The sequence below is a fragment of the Lissotriton vulgaris genome, chromosome 12, assembly GCF_964263255.1.
Source record: "Lissotriton vulgaris chromosome 12, aLisVul1.2, whole genome shotgun sequence".
NCBI classification, from domain to species: Eukaryota; Metazoa; Chordata; class Amphibia; order Caudata; family Salamandridae; genus Lissotriton; species Lissotriton vulgaris.
In genome coordinates this window covers 552,099,894-552,120,962 of record NC_141700.1, presented here as the reverse complement: position 1 = coordinate 552,120,962, position 21,069 = coordinate 552,099,894, and positions in this window count along the sequence as shown.

Genomic DNA, 21,069 nt, shown 5'->3' with positions numbered 1-21,069 from the left:
TGCAGGCCCCAAATATTTATATACAATCTGACTGACTTCTTTACATCTCACAAAGACACTCAGATATGGGATGATAATACAAATGCCCCTCCCAACAAATCGCTGCACTTCCAACCATGCCAGCTCAGGGCCACGGCTATACGCAAAGTCTCATAATGGAAACCGTGTGCAGTAACCAGATAAGCAATTAAGAAAATTAAGATAGACGAAAAGAGATTTTTCAGCCATAAAGCAGATTCACGCCCTGTGCATTATTTAACTATCTAGTATTTTGGTCCGTAAATGTATTTACCTGTAAAGGTTTTTTAACTTTGAGCATAGATCAAGGCAGACACATCATGACTGTCCCCATAAACCCCATTACTCCATTTAGATTCGATTTTTACACTTGTGGCTTTATAGGGTATTTCACAAGCTTACAAGAAAATAATAAAAAAAATTGGAAAAGCTTATAGAATTCTGCATTGGATCTCATCAAGCCAGACAATGATTAAAGTCAAGCATGTCCGTTTTTAGTACAGGTTTTCAATTAGGTCAGACACTGATTTTTGGGAACTTTGTGGTCTTTCAGTCCCATCAACACCATCCTGTAGTATGAGCGTCTTTTTGAATTTCGCCCTAAATTCAATTGAAAGTTTACTGTTAATAATTAGAGCCAGGTGAATTTACAGTATGCTGGTGTAATTTTGGGGATTTCATGTTACACTTGTTATGCTAAATTTCGGAAATGATGACGCAATTAATGGATTGAAGCATTTGCATAGCCAATAGGTCTTGCCTTTGGGGCCTCATTAGTGTTAAGCAAGATCTATTCGCTTTGCCAATGTTTTAAAGCTATGTTGTAGAGAATTGTGGCTGCTGTGCAGCATGTTGAAAAGTTCAAATAAAAAGTATTTGGAGCATTTTTGTTACCTGATATATAACTAAGAAAACATTATGTACTGCTGTACGGCCCAATAAAAAAAAAGAATAAACATAACAAATGTCTTGTAGCTTTTTGACCTCGCAATCCCGGCAATGTCTTACTGCCTATTCTAATGTTGAGGTGGTGCTCAGTGATGCTGAGTGATGCTGTGGTGTCGCTTAGTGATGCTGTGGTGGTGGTGAGGCATGGTGTTGCGGTGCTATTTAGGTGCGGCTTAGTTGGTGCTAAGATGGTGCTAAGTTTTGTTCAGTTGGTGTTGGTTTGAGGAGATGCTGGTTTGATGCTGATGTTATGTTGCGATGTAGAATATAAGAGAGCACATAAATTACACAATACATCATTTAAGCACTGAAATGCAAGCTCAAAAGAAAGCACCATGTTCAAGTTCAAGTTCAGTAATTTGTATAGCGCACTACTCACCCAGAGGGTCTCAAGGCGCTTTGGGGAGGGTGGGTGCATTATTTGTCGAATAGCCAGGTTTTTAGCTGCTTTCTAAAAGAGGTGGTTCTGTGTAAGGCGGAGGTGAGTGGGGAGAGAATTCCAGGTTTTGGCCGCTAAGTAGGAGAAAGATCTTCCTCCCTTGGTAGTTCTATTGATGCGCGGAATTGCGGCGAGGGCTTGATTGGATGAACGTAGTTGGCGGGTGGGTGTGTAGAAGGACAGTAGTTTGTTGAGGCATTCGGGTCCTAGGTCGTAGAGGGCCTTGTGTGCGTGGGTGAGGAGACGGAACGTTACTCTCTTGTTGACGGGGAGCCAGTGGAGATCTTTCAGGTGACCGGAAATGTGGGCCTGACGGGGGATGTCCAGTATGAGTCTGGCTGAGGCGTTTTGGATGCGTTGGAGTTTTTTCTGTAGTTTGGCTGTGGTTCCGGCGTAAAGGGTGTTGCCATAATCTAGTCGGCTGGTGACTAGTGCGTGGGTGACTGTTTTTCTTGTTTTGGTGGGGATCCAGCTGAAGATTTTTGTTGAGCATGCGTAGGATGCTGAAGCATGATGATGAAACGGCGTTGACTTGTCTGGTCATCGAGAGGGAGGAGTCTAGGATGAAGCCCAGGTTCCGTGCGTGTTCTATAGGTATGGGTGCTGTGCCCAGAGCCGGAGGCCACCATGAGTCGTCCCATGCAGAAGGGGACGATCCTAAGATGAGGACTTCCGTTTTGTCCGAGTTCAGTTTTAAACAGCTGTTCTTCATCCATTCGGCTACTTCTTTCATTCCTTCTTGTAGATTGGTTTTGGCGGTGTTGGGGTCTTTGGTGAGGGAGAGGATTAGCTGGGTGTCGTCAGCGTAGGAGATGATGTTGAGGTCGTGTTGTCGCGCGATGGTTGCGAGGGGACTCATGTACACGTTGAAGAGGGTGGGACTGAGTGATGATCCTTGTGGTACGCCGCAGATGACTTCGGTGGCCTCTGATTTGAATGGGGGGAGGCGGACTCTCTGTGTTCTTCCGGCGAGGAACGAGATGATCCAGTCCAACGCTTTTCCTTGTATTCCGACGTTGCTGAGGCGTTGTATGAGGGTGTTATGACAGACTGTGTCAAAGGCGGCGTAGAGGTCAAGTAGGATGAGGGCAACTGATTCTCCGTTGTCCGGTAGCGATCGGATGTCATCCGTAGCAGCGATGAGGGCGGTTTCGGTGCTGTGTTTGGCTCGAAAGCTGGACTGTGAGGGGTCGAGTGAATTGTTGGATTCAAGGAAGGCTGCGAGCTGGCTATTGACGGCTTTCTCAATGACTTTGGCCGGGAAGGGGAGGAGTGAGATGAGAGGGGTCCGCTGTGGGTTTCTTCAGAAGGGCGCTGAGTTCGGCATGTTTCCAGCTTTCTGGGAAGGTAGCGGAGTTGAGGGAGCAGTTGATGACATCGAGGAGATGGGGTGCCATGATGGAGTTTGCTTTGTTGAAGATGTGGTGGGGGCATGGGTCAGTTGGTGAACCTGAGTGGATGGAGTTCATCAGACGGATGGTGTCTTCAGTAGTGATTGGGTTCCAGGCGCAAAGGTTGTGAGAGTGCTGTATTGGTTCGGAGGTGGGTGGGGTGGGTTGTTTTTCGGACAGGTTTTCAAAGCTGTTATGAATGTCGGCGATTTTGTTGTGGAAGAAAGAGGATAGAGAGTCGCAGAGGTCTTGGGAGGGAGTGATGTCGTTGGTGCCGGCGGAGGGGTTGGTAAATTCTTTGACGATGTTGAATAGTACCTTGCTGTTTTGGGCGTTGTTGTCGAGTCGCTCCTTGAATGCTGATTTCTTGGTGGATCGGATCAATTGGTGGTGTTTGCGGGTGGCGTCCTTGAAGGTGGCCAGGTTGTTAGTGGTTGGGTTTTTTCTCCAGGTTTTCTCGAGGGTACGACATAACTTCTTGGATTTCTTGAGGTCATCGTTGAACCAGGGGGCCTTTTTGCTACCTTGTTTGATCTGGTGGTTTTTCAAAGGTGCTAATTCGTTAGCGCTGTGGGCGATCCATTGTGTGAGTTTGGTGGCAGCTTGGTTTGGGTCCGATGATATGGCGGGGGGGTTTTGGTTAAGCGATGTGAAGAGTTGGTCGGTGGTGATTTTGTTCCAGTTTCTTCGAGGAATAGGTTGTGGTGGGATGTGGGTCGTGGTCTTTTTGTAGCTGAAGTGAACGCAGCTGTGATCCGTCCAATGGAGAGCTGTGGTGTGCTCGAAGGAGATGTGTTTGCTGGAGGTGAAGATAGGGTCGAGCGTGTGTCCGGCTAAGTGGGTGGGGGTGTTAACAAGTTGTTTGAGTCCGAGATTGGCCAGGTTGTCCAGAAGGGTGGTGGTGTTGCTGTCGTTATTCTTTTCCAGGTGGAAGTTGAGGTTTTCCAGTAGAATGTAGTTCTCGGAGGTGAGGGCATGTGGGCTGATGAAGTCAGTGATGTCTTCGTTGAATTGTGTGCGGGTTCCTGGTGGTCTGTAGATGAGGGTGCCTCTAAGTGTGGTCCTGGGGTCGGTGTGGATCTGGAAGTGAAGGTGTTCGGCGGTCGCGAGGTTATCGTCGGAGCTGGTCGTGATTCGGATGGTGTTCTTATGGGCGATGGCGATGCCTCCTCCTGTTTGGTTGGTGCGGTCTTTTCGGATGATCTTGTAGGTGTCCGGGATGGCTATGGCGATGTCGGGCTCTGATGAGGCGTTCATCCAGGTTTCTGTAAGGAAGGTGACGTCCGGTGATATAGTGTCGAGTAGGTCCCAGAGTTCAATGGCATGTTTGTGGATCGATCGGGTGTTCAGCAGGATACACTTCACGTGGTTAGAGTCGGAGTTGTGATTGGAGGGGGAGGATTTGGCATGGGTCCTGATGCAGGCGAACTTGCAGGAGTGGCAGGCGAATGGTCCGTGGGTGTGTCCTGGGGTAGCTACGCAGCATTGTGGGGTGCGTCCGGGGTTATGGGCAAGGAGAGTAGCGGCGTCATATGTTAAGTGAGTGGAGTGGCTATTGCGGGGACCAGGGGGTCTGGCGCTGGGCGCGGTCCAGGCGCGGACGGGCGTAGACGGGCTTACCTTTGGCGCACCTTCAGCGCGCATGGGGCGCGTCCGCTGCGAGTGAACGCTGCGCGCAAAAGCATCTGTCATAAGTGGATAGTGGAGGGGGCGGGGCGAGGGAGGGTCAGCTGGGAGGCGGGAGCGGGGAGGAGAGACCGGAGTGGTCACAACAACAAAATGGCTGCAAATAGAAAGCGAAACAGGGGCACAGCCGAAGCAAAGCAGAGATCTGGGCAGTGGTAGCGTCACAAGCGGCACAAATAAATGCTATTGCAGGCGATGCGATCACTGATAAATTAACACCAATGAGCAGATAAAATTAATCCTCACGCAACAATACTATTCCAGCAATGCAGCGCAAATGAGCACAATTGGCAATTATTTATCAGGCAACAAATATCCCAGCAATGCAGCGCAAATGAGCACAGTTTTTGAATGAGCAGGCTACGATACCAGGCGCTAGGAGGAGAAGCTCTGTGTCGGCGAGCGTGGGGGAGCGACCGCCTCGGGGCAAGCCCAGATGGTCACAGCGCTACTTAGGACGGGGCGAGCCTTCTATCCGTGGGAGGGAGGGTCAGCTGGGAGGCAGGAGCGGGGAGGAGAGACGGGAGTGGTCACAACAACAAAATGGCTTCAAATAGAAAGCGAAACAGGGGCACAGCCGAAGCAAAGCAGAGATCTGGGCAGTGGTAGCGTCACAAGTGGCACAAATAAATGCTATTGCAGGCGATGCGATCACTGATAAATTACCACCAATGAGCAGATAAAATTAATTCTCACGCAACAATACTATTCCAGCAATGCAGCGCAAATGAGCACAATTGGCAATTACTTATCAGGCAACAAATATCCCAGCAATGCAGCGCAAATGAGCACAGTTTTTGAATGAGCAGGCTACGATACCAGGCGCTAGGAGGAGAAGCGCTGTGTCAGGGAGCGTGGGGGAGCGACCGCCTCGGGGCAAGCCCAGATGGTCACAGCGCTACTTAGGACGGGGCGAGCCTTCTATCCGTGGGAGGGAGGGTCAGCTGGGAGGCGGGAGCGGGGAGGAGAGACGGGAGTGGTCACAACAACAAAATGGCTGCAAATAGAAAGCGAAACAGGGGCACAGCCGAAGCAAAGCAGAGATCTGGGCACTGGTAGCGTCACAAGCGGCACAAATAAATGCTATTGCAGGCGATGCGATCACTGATAAATTAACACCAATGAGCAGATAAAATTAATTCTCACTCAACAATACTATTCCAGCAATGCAGCGCAAATGAGCACAATTGGCAATTATTTATCAGGCAACAAATATCCCAGCAATGCAGCGCAAATGAGCACAGTTTTTGAATGAGCAGGCTACGATACTAGGCGCTAGGAGGAGAAGCGCTGTGTCAGGGAGCGTGGGGGAGCGACCGCCTCAGGGCAAGCCCAGATGGGGCTTGCCCCGAGGCGGTCGCTCCCCCACGCTCAGAAATTATTAATATATAATTACAGAAATGATTTTGAAAAGCCATAAACCGAATCTGCTCGCAAAACTCCTGTCTTTCACTCAAGACCAACAACCCTTGTGATTGAAGCATGCTCGTAGAAAACAGTCAGCATAACAATTCAGGAAATAGCGGGCTTACTGTAGCTCTCATCTTGCTATGAAAGACTGTTATCCTATAAGTGAAATGAAATGAAAAAAACCTTTATAAAGAACGTAGCTACCTTAAGGCATCCCAGCGCTATTCGCAGACACAGATCAGGGCCACACCGTACTAAACAGTGACTTTGAAAAGTCATGTTTTAAGTAATTTCCGGAAAGACAGATGGTTGGATTCCTGACGTATGTGGAGGGAAAGGGCATTCCACAACCTGGCCGCATTATAGGAGAAAGAGCGTCCACCACTTCTTGCTCTATTTTTGACACTGAGGCGAGCAGCATGCGGAGGCTTCTGTTAGGGTGGTAGGGGATAATCATAGATTGGTTGATTGCCGGTCCCTTTCCCCAAAAAGACTTATGGGTAATACAGAGTGCCTTGAATTTGATTCTCTCCAATATTGGCAGCCAGGTTTAGCCTATTGCCGATAAGGGACCTCTAGGAGCAAACGGGTATAATCTGAAGTCTGGATGTGGTGGCTGTAGGAGCTCCTAGATAGAGTGCATTTCCGTAGTCCATGCGCAAGAGGATCCTCACTTGGACCATTATCCTTCTTGCCAGGACGGAAGAAGAGGAAGAAATTTCAAAAGCATCTGCATAATGCCATAGCATGCTGCAGACAATTTCGCTGTTTGATGCACAAAAGTCAAAGAACGATCCAGCCAAATGCCCAGACTTTGAATTTGATTCTTAAGTAGGTGGGGCGGGAGCAAAATAATTTGGCCACTGTAACTATTTTAGAAGCTGGGGGGTTGTCTAGGAGCATAAGCTCCGTCTTGTCTCTATTCAGCTTTAAGCAGGAGAGCTCCATTCATTTGGCAACCTCCTGTAAGCAAGGGCCTACGCTTGCGGTTGAATTGTCCAGGTGATTTAAGGCCATGACAAGTTGTGTATCATCGGCGTATGTCGCGATTTTTTTGTGCCAGTTGGTTGGACTATCTCAGCCAGCGATCTCATGCATATATTAAAGAACGTAGGGCTCAGGGATGATCTCTGAGGCACACCACAGCTGAGGGCCACATGCTTAGACACTGCTTCTTCCTCAAAGACATGAAAAGATCTGTGTTCCAAGAAGGATTGTAGCCAGGTAATAACTTCACCTGACACTCCCAGTTTCCTCAGTCTAAGAGTCAAGATGTTATGGTTGACGGTGTCAAATGCGGCGCTGAGATCTCGGAGAATAATGTCCCCTATGCCACTCTGATCCAAAATCCTCCTGGACTCTTCAGCCACTGCTACGAGTGCTGTCTCTGTCCTATGTAGGGGCTGGAAGCAATTTCCATATGCCGTACCTCTGAGGGAATGAAGATACTCAGGAGCATACATGAGTTTACCTGTAGAAAAACTGGCAGGGTCTGTAGTCCCGGACGGATGCAGACGGGCTTACCTTTGGTGCGCGGGCAGCGCGCCCGCCACGCGTTGCGGCTATCATTGACTTTTGAATGTTTTCCAGCAGCCGCTGCAGCTAAACTGCTAACCATGGGCTCCACCCCCTACGTCCAGTCTGGAAGTGTTGTTCCCAATTGCCTCTTGCTCCGTCCATGCAAATGGAACAACCTGCTGTGTAACGGCAAGGGAGGGGGTTGGAATTGCTGGAAGAAGGATGCAGTGGAAAGAGGTGAGAGAGTGCTGGTGCGGGGGTGCTCGAAGTTGCCTAAAATTCAATTAAAAAGTTCTGTTCCTAGTAGTATAAAGCATCTAAAAGCGTCTTGCAAGCAGTTAGTGTACCTTACTTGATCATGCGTCCGCTATACACTTACTCAATGCTCCCCCAACACAAAATTTGTTTTCCTGTGGATTGTTTGACAGTTTAGACAAGAACGTCTTTCTTTTCATGTGGGTTTTTGTTGGTAGATAGTGCAATCTCAAGTGTACCCAGTTGAATACCCTTTTTTGGGGAGGGGAGTTGAAAAGTGCTGAAAAAGTCCTATTTTATTATCTCACTTCCTATCATTCATGTTTGGACTAATGCTTGTAGGCTGAAAGTTGTAAAAGTAACTGTAGATGTGGTCTTTGCAGAAGGGCAGCTGGCAAGTGGTTTGTCAACTACTTAAGGAAACATGTTGATACGGTTGCAGTTTTAGTATTTGGGAATGTAACAGCAGCGTAGCTTCGGAAACAGTAGTGGCATGTGACCCTGGAAGTCTTCTTGCAGATGTGAAACGCTCCCAGCCCTTCTTCCATGACGTCATGCCCTGAGGCAACATCTCCACGCTGTTATTTCGAAATGAGTCGGTTCTTGTACTGTGCATTTGCCTGTCTCCTATTTAATCTCTAAAGAGCGCCTGCCACAGCTGTATGGTACTGCTGCTGTGCCCACGCATGTGCGATGGAGTGTAGGAATGGATGTTTGGTGCCAGGGTTGGCTGAAAGCGTGCACAGTGGCGTTTAATGTCCGCCATATTGACCACATTGAAGAGACTGAGAAAATCCGAAGCTTGGAGACTCCCTAAAAACCCCCAGAATCTTCCAAATCCCAAGCTCTGGTCTGTGTCACCTGAAACTGTCCATGGAAAGTGAGGAAGATAAGGAGCTGTGTCCATGAAAGTGGCCATGAGCGGCACCCAGAAAGAGTGTAGATCTTTATTTTTTTAAGTGAATTGATGATACTGTACTTGTACTAAAGTTAAAGGCATCATCAATTGTTATTGTAATTAGTTATGTTTGGGCACTTTAATGATTTTGTATGCATGGTTTCTATAGCGTAAAGCCGGGGACTTCTATTAACATAATTAAGGCATCACTGAGAGGAGCGTAGTGCAGAAACACTGGTACCATGTTGGTCTAATCCAAGTAGGTAAATCGAAGCTCCTGAGGTCAGCGAATCTCGCAAATGGATACCACACTACGGAAGTGAAGGACTGGGCTATTCTAAGGCCCAGCGGTGCCAGGGGAGAACACCTGAAACCTTCGTGGGTTACCTGTTCCGGCGTACAAATGACAGAGACACGGGACACTTCCTTCGGCGTCAAAGATCGAGGTTTATTTACTGCAGGGAACACAGAAGTCACAAGAAGTACAACGCATGTAGGTTCTAGGAGACTGCTTCAAATTGCAACTGTGGATCGCTCCTTTTATACATATTTCTGTCATAGCACAACATGGCGAACAAAAGTTTACAACTCAGTTCCCACAGTAAACTTCAAAAGGGTCGCTTTCATGTATTCAGGGTCCTGGAACATAATTACAGTAGCATCGCCGGTTCCCAACTGTAAAAGTACGTTATCCCACCATTAAGTACATTCCATTCCGGCTGTAAACAAGTTAAGGAAAGAGTCAGAAACGGGTGCAAGGAAAGGCAAAGATAATCAATAGATTGAAAAGAGTGTGAGGGGGTGATATCGGAAACACGATTGCAGGATCAAAGGAGACATGCCTAATGAATGCACGGCTGAAACAATAGACCGGCACGGCAAGATGAGCCTCGAGCGGGGCCATCTGCCTTTGCAGTGTCATCCCCCTCATCATAAAGACACCCTCAAAGAAACACGTGTCTTCCGCAAGAGCTTGGGAATCCCAGGGTCACGAAGCGGACAATGTCCGTTCGCTGGCTACTTGAGGGCAAGAGACAAAATGGCTGCTGTATCTAAAATGGAACCCGTGGGTTCAGATGAAGAAACCCACGAATAAGACGAACGGTTCAGGCCAGCGTAGCGAAAACGCGTACACCCACTAAACTCGTCATTTGCGGTTCATAGATACCAAACTCGTCCATATTCGAACGAGTCAAAAACACCACTTTAATTGTCACGGAACCTCAGACGCTCCTTTTGCCCTCATGTAGGCAAGCACTAGTCGATATCAGAATCGATCTCGATATTCATCAGATCATCCAGATCTTGCTGCAACATCATTCTATCCATCAATGCTTCCTTGGTAACAGATGGCCGTCTTATACACGTCGTAGCACAGAGGCCACATAAGGCAGGACCACACTGCACACAAAGACAACACGTGAACAGGAATGCTACAACAACCCCAATGATCATCAGAATCTTCCAACCCCACGTTGACATCAGGCCCCAAAACCATCCTAGTAGCGTCCAATCACCTACGTCCACGTGTATGGACTCGGAGATCTTATGCAACTTCGAGATGGCTTGATAGACAGTTGGAGCGTTATCAGGGATGAAAATGCAGCATCTCAAATGGATCACCTTACATACACCACCTCTATCTGCAAGAACAACGTCTAAAACCATACGGTTTTGCAACGTCATAAACCTGTCCGCCTGAAGCTCTGCTGTCAGATTACCAAGAGCACTTGCAGTTATATTAGCAGTCGATTCCACCACCCGAGTCAACTGTCTCAGGTTCCTACTATTGATCATAGGTCCCCAAAACGGCAGGAAACCCTTAAAGAAGTCTCCTGCTTCTTGACCGGCAGTGTCTTCTTCGCTAATAACACCTCTCACAACTCTAGTCTTGTGATAGTCTGAGGTGACTGTGAAAGTCGGTGGCAACAGATTCGCAATATAACAGGTGCCCGAGAAGTCACGAGGCAACCATGTATATGCGCGGTCATAACATACAAAGTATGTACCCTTGGCAGTCAACAGAACAGGGGAAGAGGACGTTGGTAAAACATACGTTCAGTGCAAGAACTCCTCCCAAGCTGAGCTCGTGGGCTTCGGCCAAGACCTTTCAAACAGAAATTACCGAGATGGGGTACGATCCAGATTGGAGACGAGCTTTTAAGCTGCCTATCACCCACTGACATGCTATACTCAGCCTCACTCAGATCTCTGTATGCTCGCACCTCTTCCTCTGGAATAAGCGATGCGTCAAAAATATCTCTATCTAAGTCAGCAATCGCTCTTGCCAAAGGCTTGTGGTACGGGCCAGGACCATGATCTGCAGTGCGTGGCTCTCAATGGGGGTAGGAATCTAGTGCGCTATGAAACATAGTTTGGAATGCTCGAGCTGACCCCTGGGAACTGTAAGGAAGAACCAAATACGGAATTCCCCTATCCATGGTATGTGGCATTAACCCACACACCCAACAGTTGGTAGTATTCATCACCAACTGATGTTGATGAAGAAGCTGAACAAAGGAGTTATTCATGAATTCCGCACGTCTAACCTGTTCGTGTTGGGGTAGAGGGTGAAAGGAATGTGGAGAAACAGTGGGAGTAGATTTTGGTTCAGAAGAAGAAGTAGGTAGAGCAGAAGGCAATAACGACTGTATTCCGAAATATACTCCACCCACCAATAACATGGAAACAGTCAAGAACAGCAGGAACACCTGAAACAGAAAGCATTTAGTTCGTACAACCCTGTGTAGTGTTGATCTTTGAGCTAGAGTCTTCTCCACTTCCGACAACTTTGAGAATTCCATCCTCTAAAAACCGTCCGCAACGTTCTTGACGCACTTCGTTCTGAGTAGCGATTATCAATTCCCAGGAGTTCCTAGAAATCGACAAAAGTACCGACCTAGAGTCAGGAACCTGCTAAACAGAAGGAAGTACCCGCACGGCCCTACGGTCAACCAGGATGTAAGGTTCTTTAATCAAACATTCAAGTGTAATACAAAATCTCCTAGCTGTGGAAAAACACACGTGGAAAAGAACTCAAAAATTAATAGAGGCTACGATTGTTCATAATGTTCAAAATGACAATAAAGGGTAATATGAATTTCGAAAAGGGGAAAAAAAGGCAAAATTTTTTTATTAGTCTTTGTTGTGAGAACGAAGAAAATATCTGCTTCTTCCAGGACGAGTCTGCTCTTCGAATAATTGTTCAGGTTGCGGAACAGAGTCCTGTCGATCAGATGATAGTTCAAGTCTCAAGTTCTCCAATGACAAAGGTTCAACAAGTGTATCTGACTGCAATGAAGTATCTTCTACAAGCTGTGCATCACTGAACGGCACAAATTTTGCTGGAGTTTCTGTTTCTGTTGCAGCGATTCCTGTTCTCACCCACGAATCCGCTGGTAAAGGTATAGGCACCTTTTTGGTGTGGGTGGCATGCACCCAATTTTTCCGGCCTTCCAAACGAACTGCAGTTCTCGTGGCAAGGAGGACCTGAAAAGGGCCCACGAATCTCAGCTCCAAATTGCGATTCCTGCCAAAATTACGGGTAACCACCCAGTCACCCGGTTGGAGCCGATGTCCAGGACCCTCTGTCTGTGCCGGCAGTGCTTCAAAGACTCAAAGACCTGTTGATGAATTAACCCCAGTTTAGCAGTCAGATCATGAAGATAATCAATTAACATTGGGTATTCAAGACTATCGAAGGCCTTAGGCCTAGGAACTCCCCAAACATTCGCAGGACGGCCGAACACAATCTCATATGGGCTAAGCCCTACTCGAGAGTGTACAGTCGCCCTGGTTGACAAGAGAGCCAGAGGCAAGGCATGAGGCCATGACAGACCAGTCGTAGCTTGGATTTTAGCAAGTTTCAGTTTCAGAGTACCATTGTACCCTTCAACCAAACCTGCTGACTGGGGATGATTGGCACTGTGGAATTTTTGTCTAATTCCAAGGCCCTTACACACACTCTTCATCACACTCCCCACAAACTCACTTCTGTTATCTGACCATACAATCCGTGGCATTCCATACCGAGGAAAGTATTCCTTCAGTAGGACTTTCGCAGTGGACAGAGCAGTATTATCTTTGAGAGGATAGGCTTCGATCCATCTGGAGAACGCGCAAACCACAACTAAAACGTACTTCAAGTTATTACATCTCTCCATATGGATGAAGTCCAGTTGGATAACCTCAAAGGGACATGTAGGGGGAGCAAAATGGCCAGGTGGTGTGGGGGTGCCCTTGTCGGGATTGTACATCATGCATACCATACAATTCTTAACCACTCTCTCAGCACACTTAGCGATACCATCATTCTTCCATACAGGGGACAGCAACTTACATATACCTTTCGCGCTAATATGTGACAAGCCGTGCGCCATAGTCACGACAGCTAGCACATATGCATCCGGCAACATCCACTTCTTACTTTCCGACAAATCAATCCAACATCCGTGCGCATCTAACTTTCCCATGCTCTCTTTCCACTTAGTCTTTTCAGTTTCGGTGGCCTCATTCTGAATCGCTTTCACGCTCTCAACAGTGTCCTCACACATACCAGTCTCTGCCGGCCACCTTACTGAACTCGTAACGTACATTCGGGTTGCAAGGTTTCTAGCTGTCTCTTTAGCAATCTCATCCGCAAACGCGTTACCACGACCAACATCATCCGTCACCTTTCGGTGCGCACTACATTTAATAATCGCCACCTGCTTAGGCAACGTAAGTGCGTCCAAAAGATCGATCACGAGCTGTCCGTGTTGGATCTTCGTACCATGCGATGTCATAAAGCCTCTTTCTCTCCACAATCGACCAAAGCTATGTGCAACGCCAAATGCGTACTGGCTATCGGTAAACACATTCACTCGCTTTCCCTTCGACAAAACACACGCTCTCGTCAACGCAATCAACTCTGCCGCCTGCGCGGAATTCTGATTCAATCTCGCAGATTCCACAACCGTACTCAACGTCACCACAGCATACGCAGTCGTCACATCACCATTCGGCAACTTAAAACACGAACCATCAACGTACAAGGTACCATCGGGATCTGCCAATGGAGTGTTTTTTAGGTCAACACGACCCTTCGTTTCTTCCTCAGTTCGCAAATAGCAATCATGTGGTGGTACATCATCTGATTCCATATTAGTCAGCAACAACGTCGCTGGGTTTAAGACATTACAGGGCTTTATTTGTATATGACTTGCCAAAAGCGTCAACTCGTAACCGGACAACCTTGCGCTCGTCAAGTGTTGAGTCTTTGTACGATTTAAGAGAGTGTCAACTGCATGCGGAACCATTACCGTAAGCATATTATCCATGACCAATCCTGCAGATTGTCGAATGGACACCGCAGCCGCCGCTGTCGCTCTTAGACAACTCGGCAACGCTCTAGCTACTGGGTCCAAGGTTGAGGAAAAATATGCACATGGACGCTGCTTTCCACCAAATTGCTGCGTCAAAACACTCAACGCACAACCCTCTCTCTCGTGAACATATAGTGTAAACGGCTTACTGTAGTCAGGAGTACCTAACACAGGAGCCGAACACAACGGATCACGCAATTCAGAAAAACTTTTCTGACACTCTTCAGTCCATAGCAAAGGAGTTGGAACATCCTTGCACGTGAGGGCTACCAATGGCTTTCAGCAATGAAAAATTTGGAATCCATTGCCTGCAGTATGACGTGATACCTAGGAAGGCACGCACATCTCTCTGAGTTGTTGGCACAGTCATTCGAGCGATCGCTGCAATTCTTTCTGGGGTCAACCTTCTTCCCTCCTTTGACAATAAGTGACCTAGATAGGTTACTTCTTGGCAACAATATTGTAGTTTAGAAGGTGACACCTTGTGATGTAAGTCACAGAGATGCTGTAACAGCGATACCGTAGCAGTTTTGCAGATCTCTTTTGTGTCAGCAGCCACCAGCAAGTCATCAACATATTGGATCAAGGCCGCACCAGCCGGTAACACAAACGCATCAAGTTGACTCTTCAAGGCTTGGCTATATATCGATGGACTCTCACAGTAGCCCTGAGGAGCGCGTTTAAACCTAAAGCTGCGACCACCTAATGAGTAACCGAATAGATCTCTGCTTTCCTCAGCAATCGGAATGCTAAAGAAAGCATTCTTCAGATCGATCACTGAGAACCAAGAAGCAGAAGCTGGAATCAGCGTCAGTAAAGCCGTAATGTCAGGCACCACAGGAAATTGTGGAATCACAATTTTGTTCACCTCCCGTAAATCAATAACAAAACGGTAAACAGGAGGCTTGGATGGATCAGTGCGTTTCAAGATAGGTAACACAGGACTATTACACACGTTTCCCCGAGTTTCCTCGATAACATCTTTCTTGATCAAATCATAGATGATCGCTAACAACGCTCGTTCACCATCAAGGGAGATACGATACTGGGGAATACGTGGCAACCGCACATTCGATTTCAATTGAACGACATAAGGTGAGATGTCAAGCAGGCCCACGTCATTGGGACCTGTTGCCCACAAAGATGTAGGAAGAGAACTCAATTCCGGTGGGAGCTTATCAGTTGACAAGTACATAGGAGAGATCACTCTCTGACCCAAAGTAAGCTCCACTCCCGCAGGAGAACAGTACAAGGTCGCATATAACCGTTTCAGCAAATCCAAGCCCAACAGATTTTCGCCACAACCAGTAGTCAAAATCAAAGGAGCTTCCAGCTCACGAGGCCCAATTGTGAGGGGCAAAGGGCTAGAAACCGGATTGCTAACGGGGGCGCCAGAGAATCCAACGGAAACATTCGTTAAGCCAGACAAAGGTGCGCCAGGGAGTTTCGAATGCATGATGGAACTTTTCGCTGCACCAGTGTCCAACAGAAAAGGCTCAACTACGCCCGATGTGGCAACTGCGACGTAAGGCCCTCTCTGATCAACCAGAACTGATACTACTCCCTCTCTTTGTCTGTGGCCGTCCTAGTAGTTATCGTCATCAATATCATGCTCGACGTAACAGTCATCCACATGATACTGTGCAGATCTACCTGACGATGAACCACGCTGATCAAAGCAATTGTTAGAATCAGACGAATTATTAGAACGCTCATTCTGATTTTGAGTAACACCACGACCTCTACCTCGCGAAGCCTGTTGAGGACCACTACGACCTCCTCTAGCCGAACCACCACTATTTCTGTCGCGCAAAACCGGACAATCAAACTTCAAATGGCCCTCACCTCTACAATATGCGCATTGATTATATCCGAGCATAGATCTCGGCGTGGAAGAGTCATTACGCGCCTGCGACCTAAAAGATTGCGATTGCGATCTATTCTGTTATGAGAGGCATTTTGATTTGAGCGCGGAGGATACGCTTGCTGTAACAGAACTTTGGTTTTGAGATCCTTTGTTTTCTTATCCGCACGATCAGTTTCCTCCTTCTCCCTGTTTTCGTAATATTGAGCCGTAGCTAATATCTGAGCAGAGGTAGAGACAGCCCATGAACTCTCAGAATTTTTTAATTTGTTGCTAAGGTCAGGCAACAAATTCGATACAAATTTATCTACGAACAACCGCTGACCTCCCTCAGTGCTCATATCCTGACCACTGTGATCGATGAATGCCTCCTCAAATCTCGTAAAGAAATCGGAGACACTCTCGTCCTTCTTTTGCTTGCACGCAGACAGTTTATCCCAATTAACTCTCATTGCTGGCATAAGTGTCTTCATTAGTGTAATGATTATTTGAGGCAGGGCCGTAATTAACTGCTCAGGCTTAGCCCCACCAACCTGTAATGCGTCAGCCGCCACAAGTGCAGCCCAATCACCGCCTAACTCAGCTGCGTGATTCTCTTGACGTATTTTCGCCCAAACCGATTGAGGTACTACGTTGCCGAACAACATGTCGATATCGGCAAGATTCATTATAGTAGCATCCACTAATTGGGACAACTCTTTGTAATAACCTGCAGGATTCTTGCGGGGGTCAGGCAAAGTTTGTTTCACCTGCAAAACTTCTGACCGCTTCCATGGGAGATGTATCCAAACTCTCTGGAAGTGTGGCAAAATAGCAGGATTAACAGTCGCATCACCCGGCATCCATACTGGGGGGACTTCTTGCATGGGATATTGACCAGGTGTTGCCATCCACTCCTCAGTTTCATCTTTAAACAATGCGTGCCGTATTACAGTAGGCCGAAAAGATAGAAGATGTTCTACAGCACGTCGAACATTACTACCCACAATCATACCACTCGAAAACTGATGCTGAAGTTCAGTCACTTCGGGCGGCACATTGTCTACCTCATCATTATCCATCACTTCTCGTAAACATTTACACATTTCCTCAAACACGAATCTCTGTGTGGGCTCATTAAATTGAGAGAATGTCTCAAAAATTATGCGCGGGGTGTTTTTAACGGGATATCTAATCCAATTTCGCGCCATTCTAATTAACGTATCACTCTCCCTACCACCAGGAATCTGACTTCGTCGTTGAGGGACATCGGAAACATCGGACCCGAGGATCGGTCCAAAAGGAGAGTAAAGGTTAGCGACAGCTTTAGGAATGCGACTACGGACAGGCGGAGAAGAGGAGAGAAGTACAGGGACAACAACATGGGGACTAAACACAGGAGCAGCAGGAGCAGTAGGAGTAGCGTGGCTCACTGGTTAGAGGCGGCAGACCCGGAAGCAGAGGACGGCCTGGGACCAGGGTTCAATTCCCGACGCGGCAGGGTCGTGAACCAGGGTCAGCGGACTCAATAATTCTCGCCTCGGTGCCTACTCTAACCAGGGATCACACTCGGCAACTCTGGGCATTAGCTTGCCTCATCTCCACAACGGCCCCCCACAAACGCCAGGGATGCCTGGTTTCACCTTGGAGATACCCAGGAGGGAACATCTCACAGGGAAAGCCAGGACGGGTTCTCCAGCGGTCTATAGCGCCAGGACGCCTCCGGGTAGCAGTGCGCTTTACAAGACACACACATTTACATAGCCACAAGAGCAGAAGTAGCGGGAACAGCAGACTGAGAAGGTATAGGCAGTGGAGCAGTAGGAACAGGAGCAGATAAAGCAACAGGAACGACTTGAGGAACAAGGGGATTCGGGAGGACAGGACCAGCGACAGGCTGACCAGCAGCTGCCGGAACAACAGGTTGAGGAACAGGAGGAACCACAAGAGCTGTAGTATCCTGTGCGTATGGAGGTGGTGACTTCAGTAGATAGGACAACTAAGGGTCCTCTACTACTTCTTCTCCCTTCTTATCAGCACTTGACGGTAAAACGGGATAACACTTATCCACCGCCATTCGTTGTAATCTATCAAAAACTTCCTTTTCCTTCTCTTCTTTGTCTCGCTGAAACTGCTCTGCATTTCTCATCGTCGTAACGATACCTTCCCTCTTATTTCGTTTAAGCTGTTTGATTTCTTTCTGCTTGGCTTCTTTACGCCATAACCGAAAGGAATCAAACATGGCCGGCCTAGACTTCTTTTTGAACAATTTTGCTTCAAGATTATCCAAAATTGCTGTTTCGAAACTACCATGAGGTGGCCAACTAAGGACACCATCATCTTTAGTGTAGCGGATCCAGCAATCATTATATGCGATAGGACCCACTTCATGGCGACTATATAGCTCATAGACCGGATTTCCAACTGGAGGTATCGGACATGAGTCCTCCAATCGGGAATCCGCACCGCAACTTTTAAAGCAACTAAACAAAGTACTACGGCCAGGCATCGTGCACACTAACCGAGTTTCACAAACTTCAAAGGTTATCGATTTACGATATCCTCGCAAAAATGCAAGACCCTTGGTTTTTGGCAATTGCAATCGTCAAATAAAACCCAACAACTAAGAACCAAATACTAAGAACCACAAATGCAATGGAACCATGCAAACAACCAAGTTTCAACAACAACCAAGGACTCTGGGAGCGACCCACAAATACTTAACTGAAAGAGCAATGGCGTCACCAGGAAGGCCCGTCAATCGTCTCGCTGTACAAAGGACTACGCCAGGCGCCAAAACAGGTCGACAGTCAGGGCATCAGTCCGTCGCAGCCGTCAGGAGGCGGGGATCTTCGCGGGAAAAGTCTTCGGGCCACTTGTTTCGACAACAGGATCGATGAAGCGGGGTGCACCTTCCCTCTGAGATTTCACACGAAGTTCCTCACGATCGTCGGGCTTTGGACCGGTACCGCTGATGTCGCCCCACGTTGGGCGCCAACTGAAGGACTGGGCTATTCTAAGGCCCAGCGGTGCCAGGGGAGAACACCTGAAACCTTCATGGGTTACCTGTTCCGGCTTACAAATGACAGAGACACGGGACACTTCCTTCGGCGTCAAAGATCGAGGTTTATTTACTGCAGGGAACACAGAAGTCACAAGAAGTACAACGCATGTAGGTTCTAGGAGACTGCTTCAAATTGCAACTGTGGATCGCTCCTTTTATACATATTTCTGTCATAGCACAACATGGCGAACAAAAGGTTACAACTCAGTTCCCACAGTAAACTTCAAAAGGGTCGCTTTCATGTATTCAGGGTCCCGGAACATAATTACAGTAGCATCGCCGGTTCCCAACTGTAAAAGTACGTTATCCCACCATTAAGTACATTCCATTCCGGCTGTAAACAAGTTAAGGAAAGAGTCAGAAACGGGTGCAAGGAAAGGCAAAGATAATCAATAGATTGAAAAGAGTGTGAGGGGGTGATATCGGAAACACGATTGCAGGATCAAAGGAGACATGCCTAATGAATGCACGGCTGAAACAATAGACCGGCACGGCAAGATGAGCCTCGAGCGGGGCCATCTGCCTTTGCAGTGTCATCCCCCTCATCATAAAGACACCCTCAAAGAAACACGTGTCTTCCGCAAGAGCTTGGGAATCCCAGGGTCACGAAGCGGACAATGTCCGTTCGCTGGCTACTTGAGGGCAAGAGACAAAATGGCTGCTGTATCTAAAATGGAACCCGTGGGTTCAGATGAAGAAACCCACGAATAAGACGAACGGTTCAGGCCAGCGTAGCGAAAACGCGTACACCCACTAAACTCGTCATTTGCGGTTCATAGATACCAAACTCGTCCATATTCGAACGAGTCAAAAACACCACTTTAATTGTCACGGAACCTCAGAAGGCAAGTCTTTTCCTGCTTCAGACTGGCAAGTGCAATCAGGGTGCGCTTGACAACGTGGAAAACAAAGGGAGACTCACTCACACACAGAGCAAAGGAAGCTTGGCAGCCATGAATGGGCACCATGCTGAGCAAATGAAATGATACGCTATACTTGTGGGAAGTGCTCATACAAATTTAAAACTAGTGGGGAAAGAGTGATTCAAAATATTAACACAGCGCCTAAAGTAAACAACAAGAGAGCGTGGCAGCTGTGAGGCAAGATCAGGCACTGCAAATGAAGCTGGCTCACAAAATAAGCAGAACACGAGCACTACTCACTGCAATCCAAAAGCCCGAGCAGATGCAAACAAACAAAAGAAAAGAGTGCTCATAGTGTATCAGAAATAATAGAGTAATAGCACATGTAACGGGCAGGCCTCATCCTCATGTGAGGTTACAGAAGTCCAAAAGGAGGGACTATTTAGCATTATCACCAAACAAACACAGGCATTTACAAAATGCAGTAACAGGAACCAATGATAAAGATGGGCGGTGCTTGAAGTCCATATTGTATATAAAGCATGTCTTTAAGAGCCAGCGCAAGAGACCATAACATCAAAAGACTCTAGAGAATGTTTTCTGCTTATGAAAATAACGTGAATGCACAGGGATATGATAATGCTGCCTTATTGGGCAAAGATGGAGTGGTCTGGAGATATACATTAGTAAAAGGAAAAATGCTTTCATCATGCAGGGCATTGGTCTCCTGTCAGAGGAGATATTCTTGCTTCAGAGGAGGCGTGAGTGGAGTAGCTTTCGCATTGTCAGATCCTTTGAATATTTCCTTCTATTCATTAGAGACCAGGAAGTCAGTTCCTGAGAAATTTGTATAACCAAAGGCAAGGGACTGTGAATCCACTGTGTTTCCAAATAGAGGATGTATTAAACTGATGGAAACATGTCTAAGTCTGATATTTAATATTTGAAGATAACGCCATCAACACACAAAGTTAATATATTGAAAGACAACCTCTTGATGGGGAAATCTAGGCCAGTTGAGCGTGTCATTGAAAACCTCCTCCTGCTGGATCATCTGAGAAAGACACCAGTAGGGAACAGTCAAAAGGCGTTGACTGAACTTCAGGAAATGATTGAGGTTAAACGGGGAGAGGGAGGTCATCAACGTAAACTGTGAAGCTGAGCCACATCACAGGACTCCCACCTTCAAAGTCAAGCTCCATGAAGGATGAATGCTCACTTCCCAAGGACTCTGACCTAAAATATACTGAAGAGTTTAACATTAAGAAAATGAATACAACTGGCTGGGATGGCAGCCCACTTAGGAATGGAGTCAACTCATAAATAAATACCTCTAACTGTGCGATTAGCAGATACAAAGTGAGTTCCTTCCA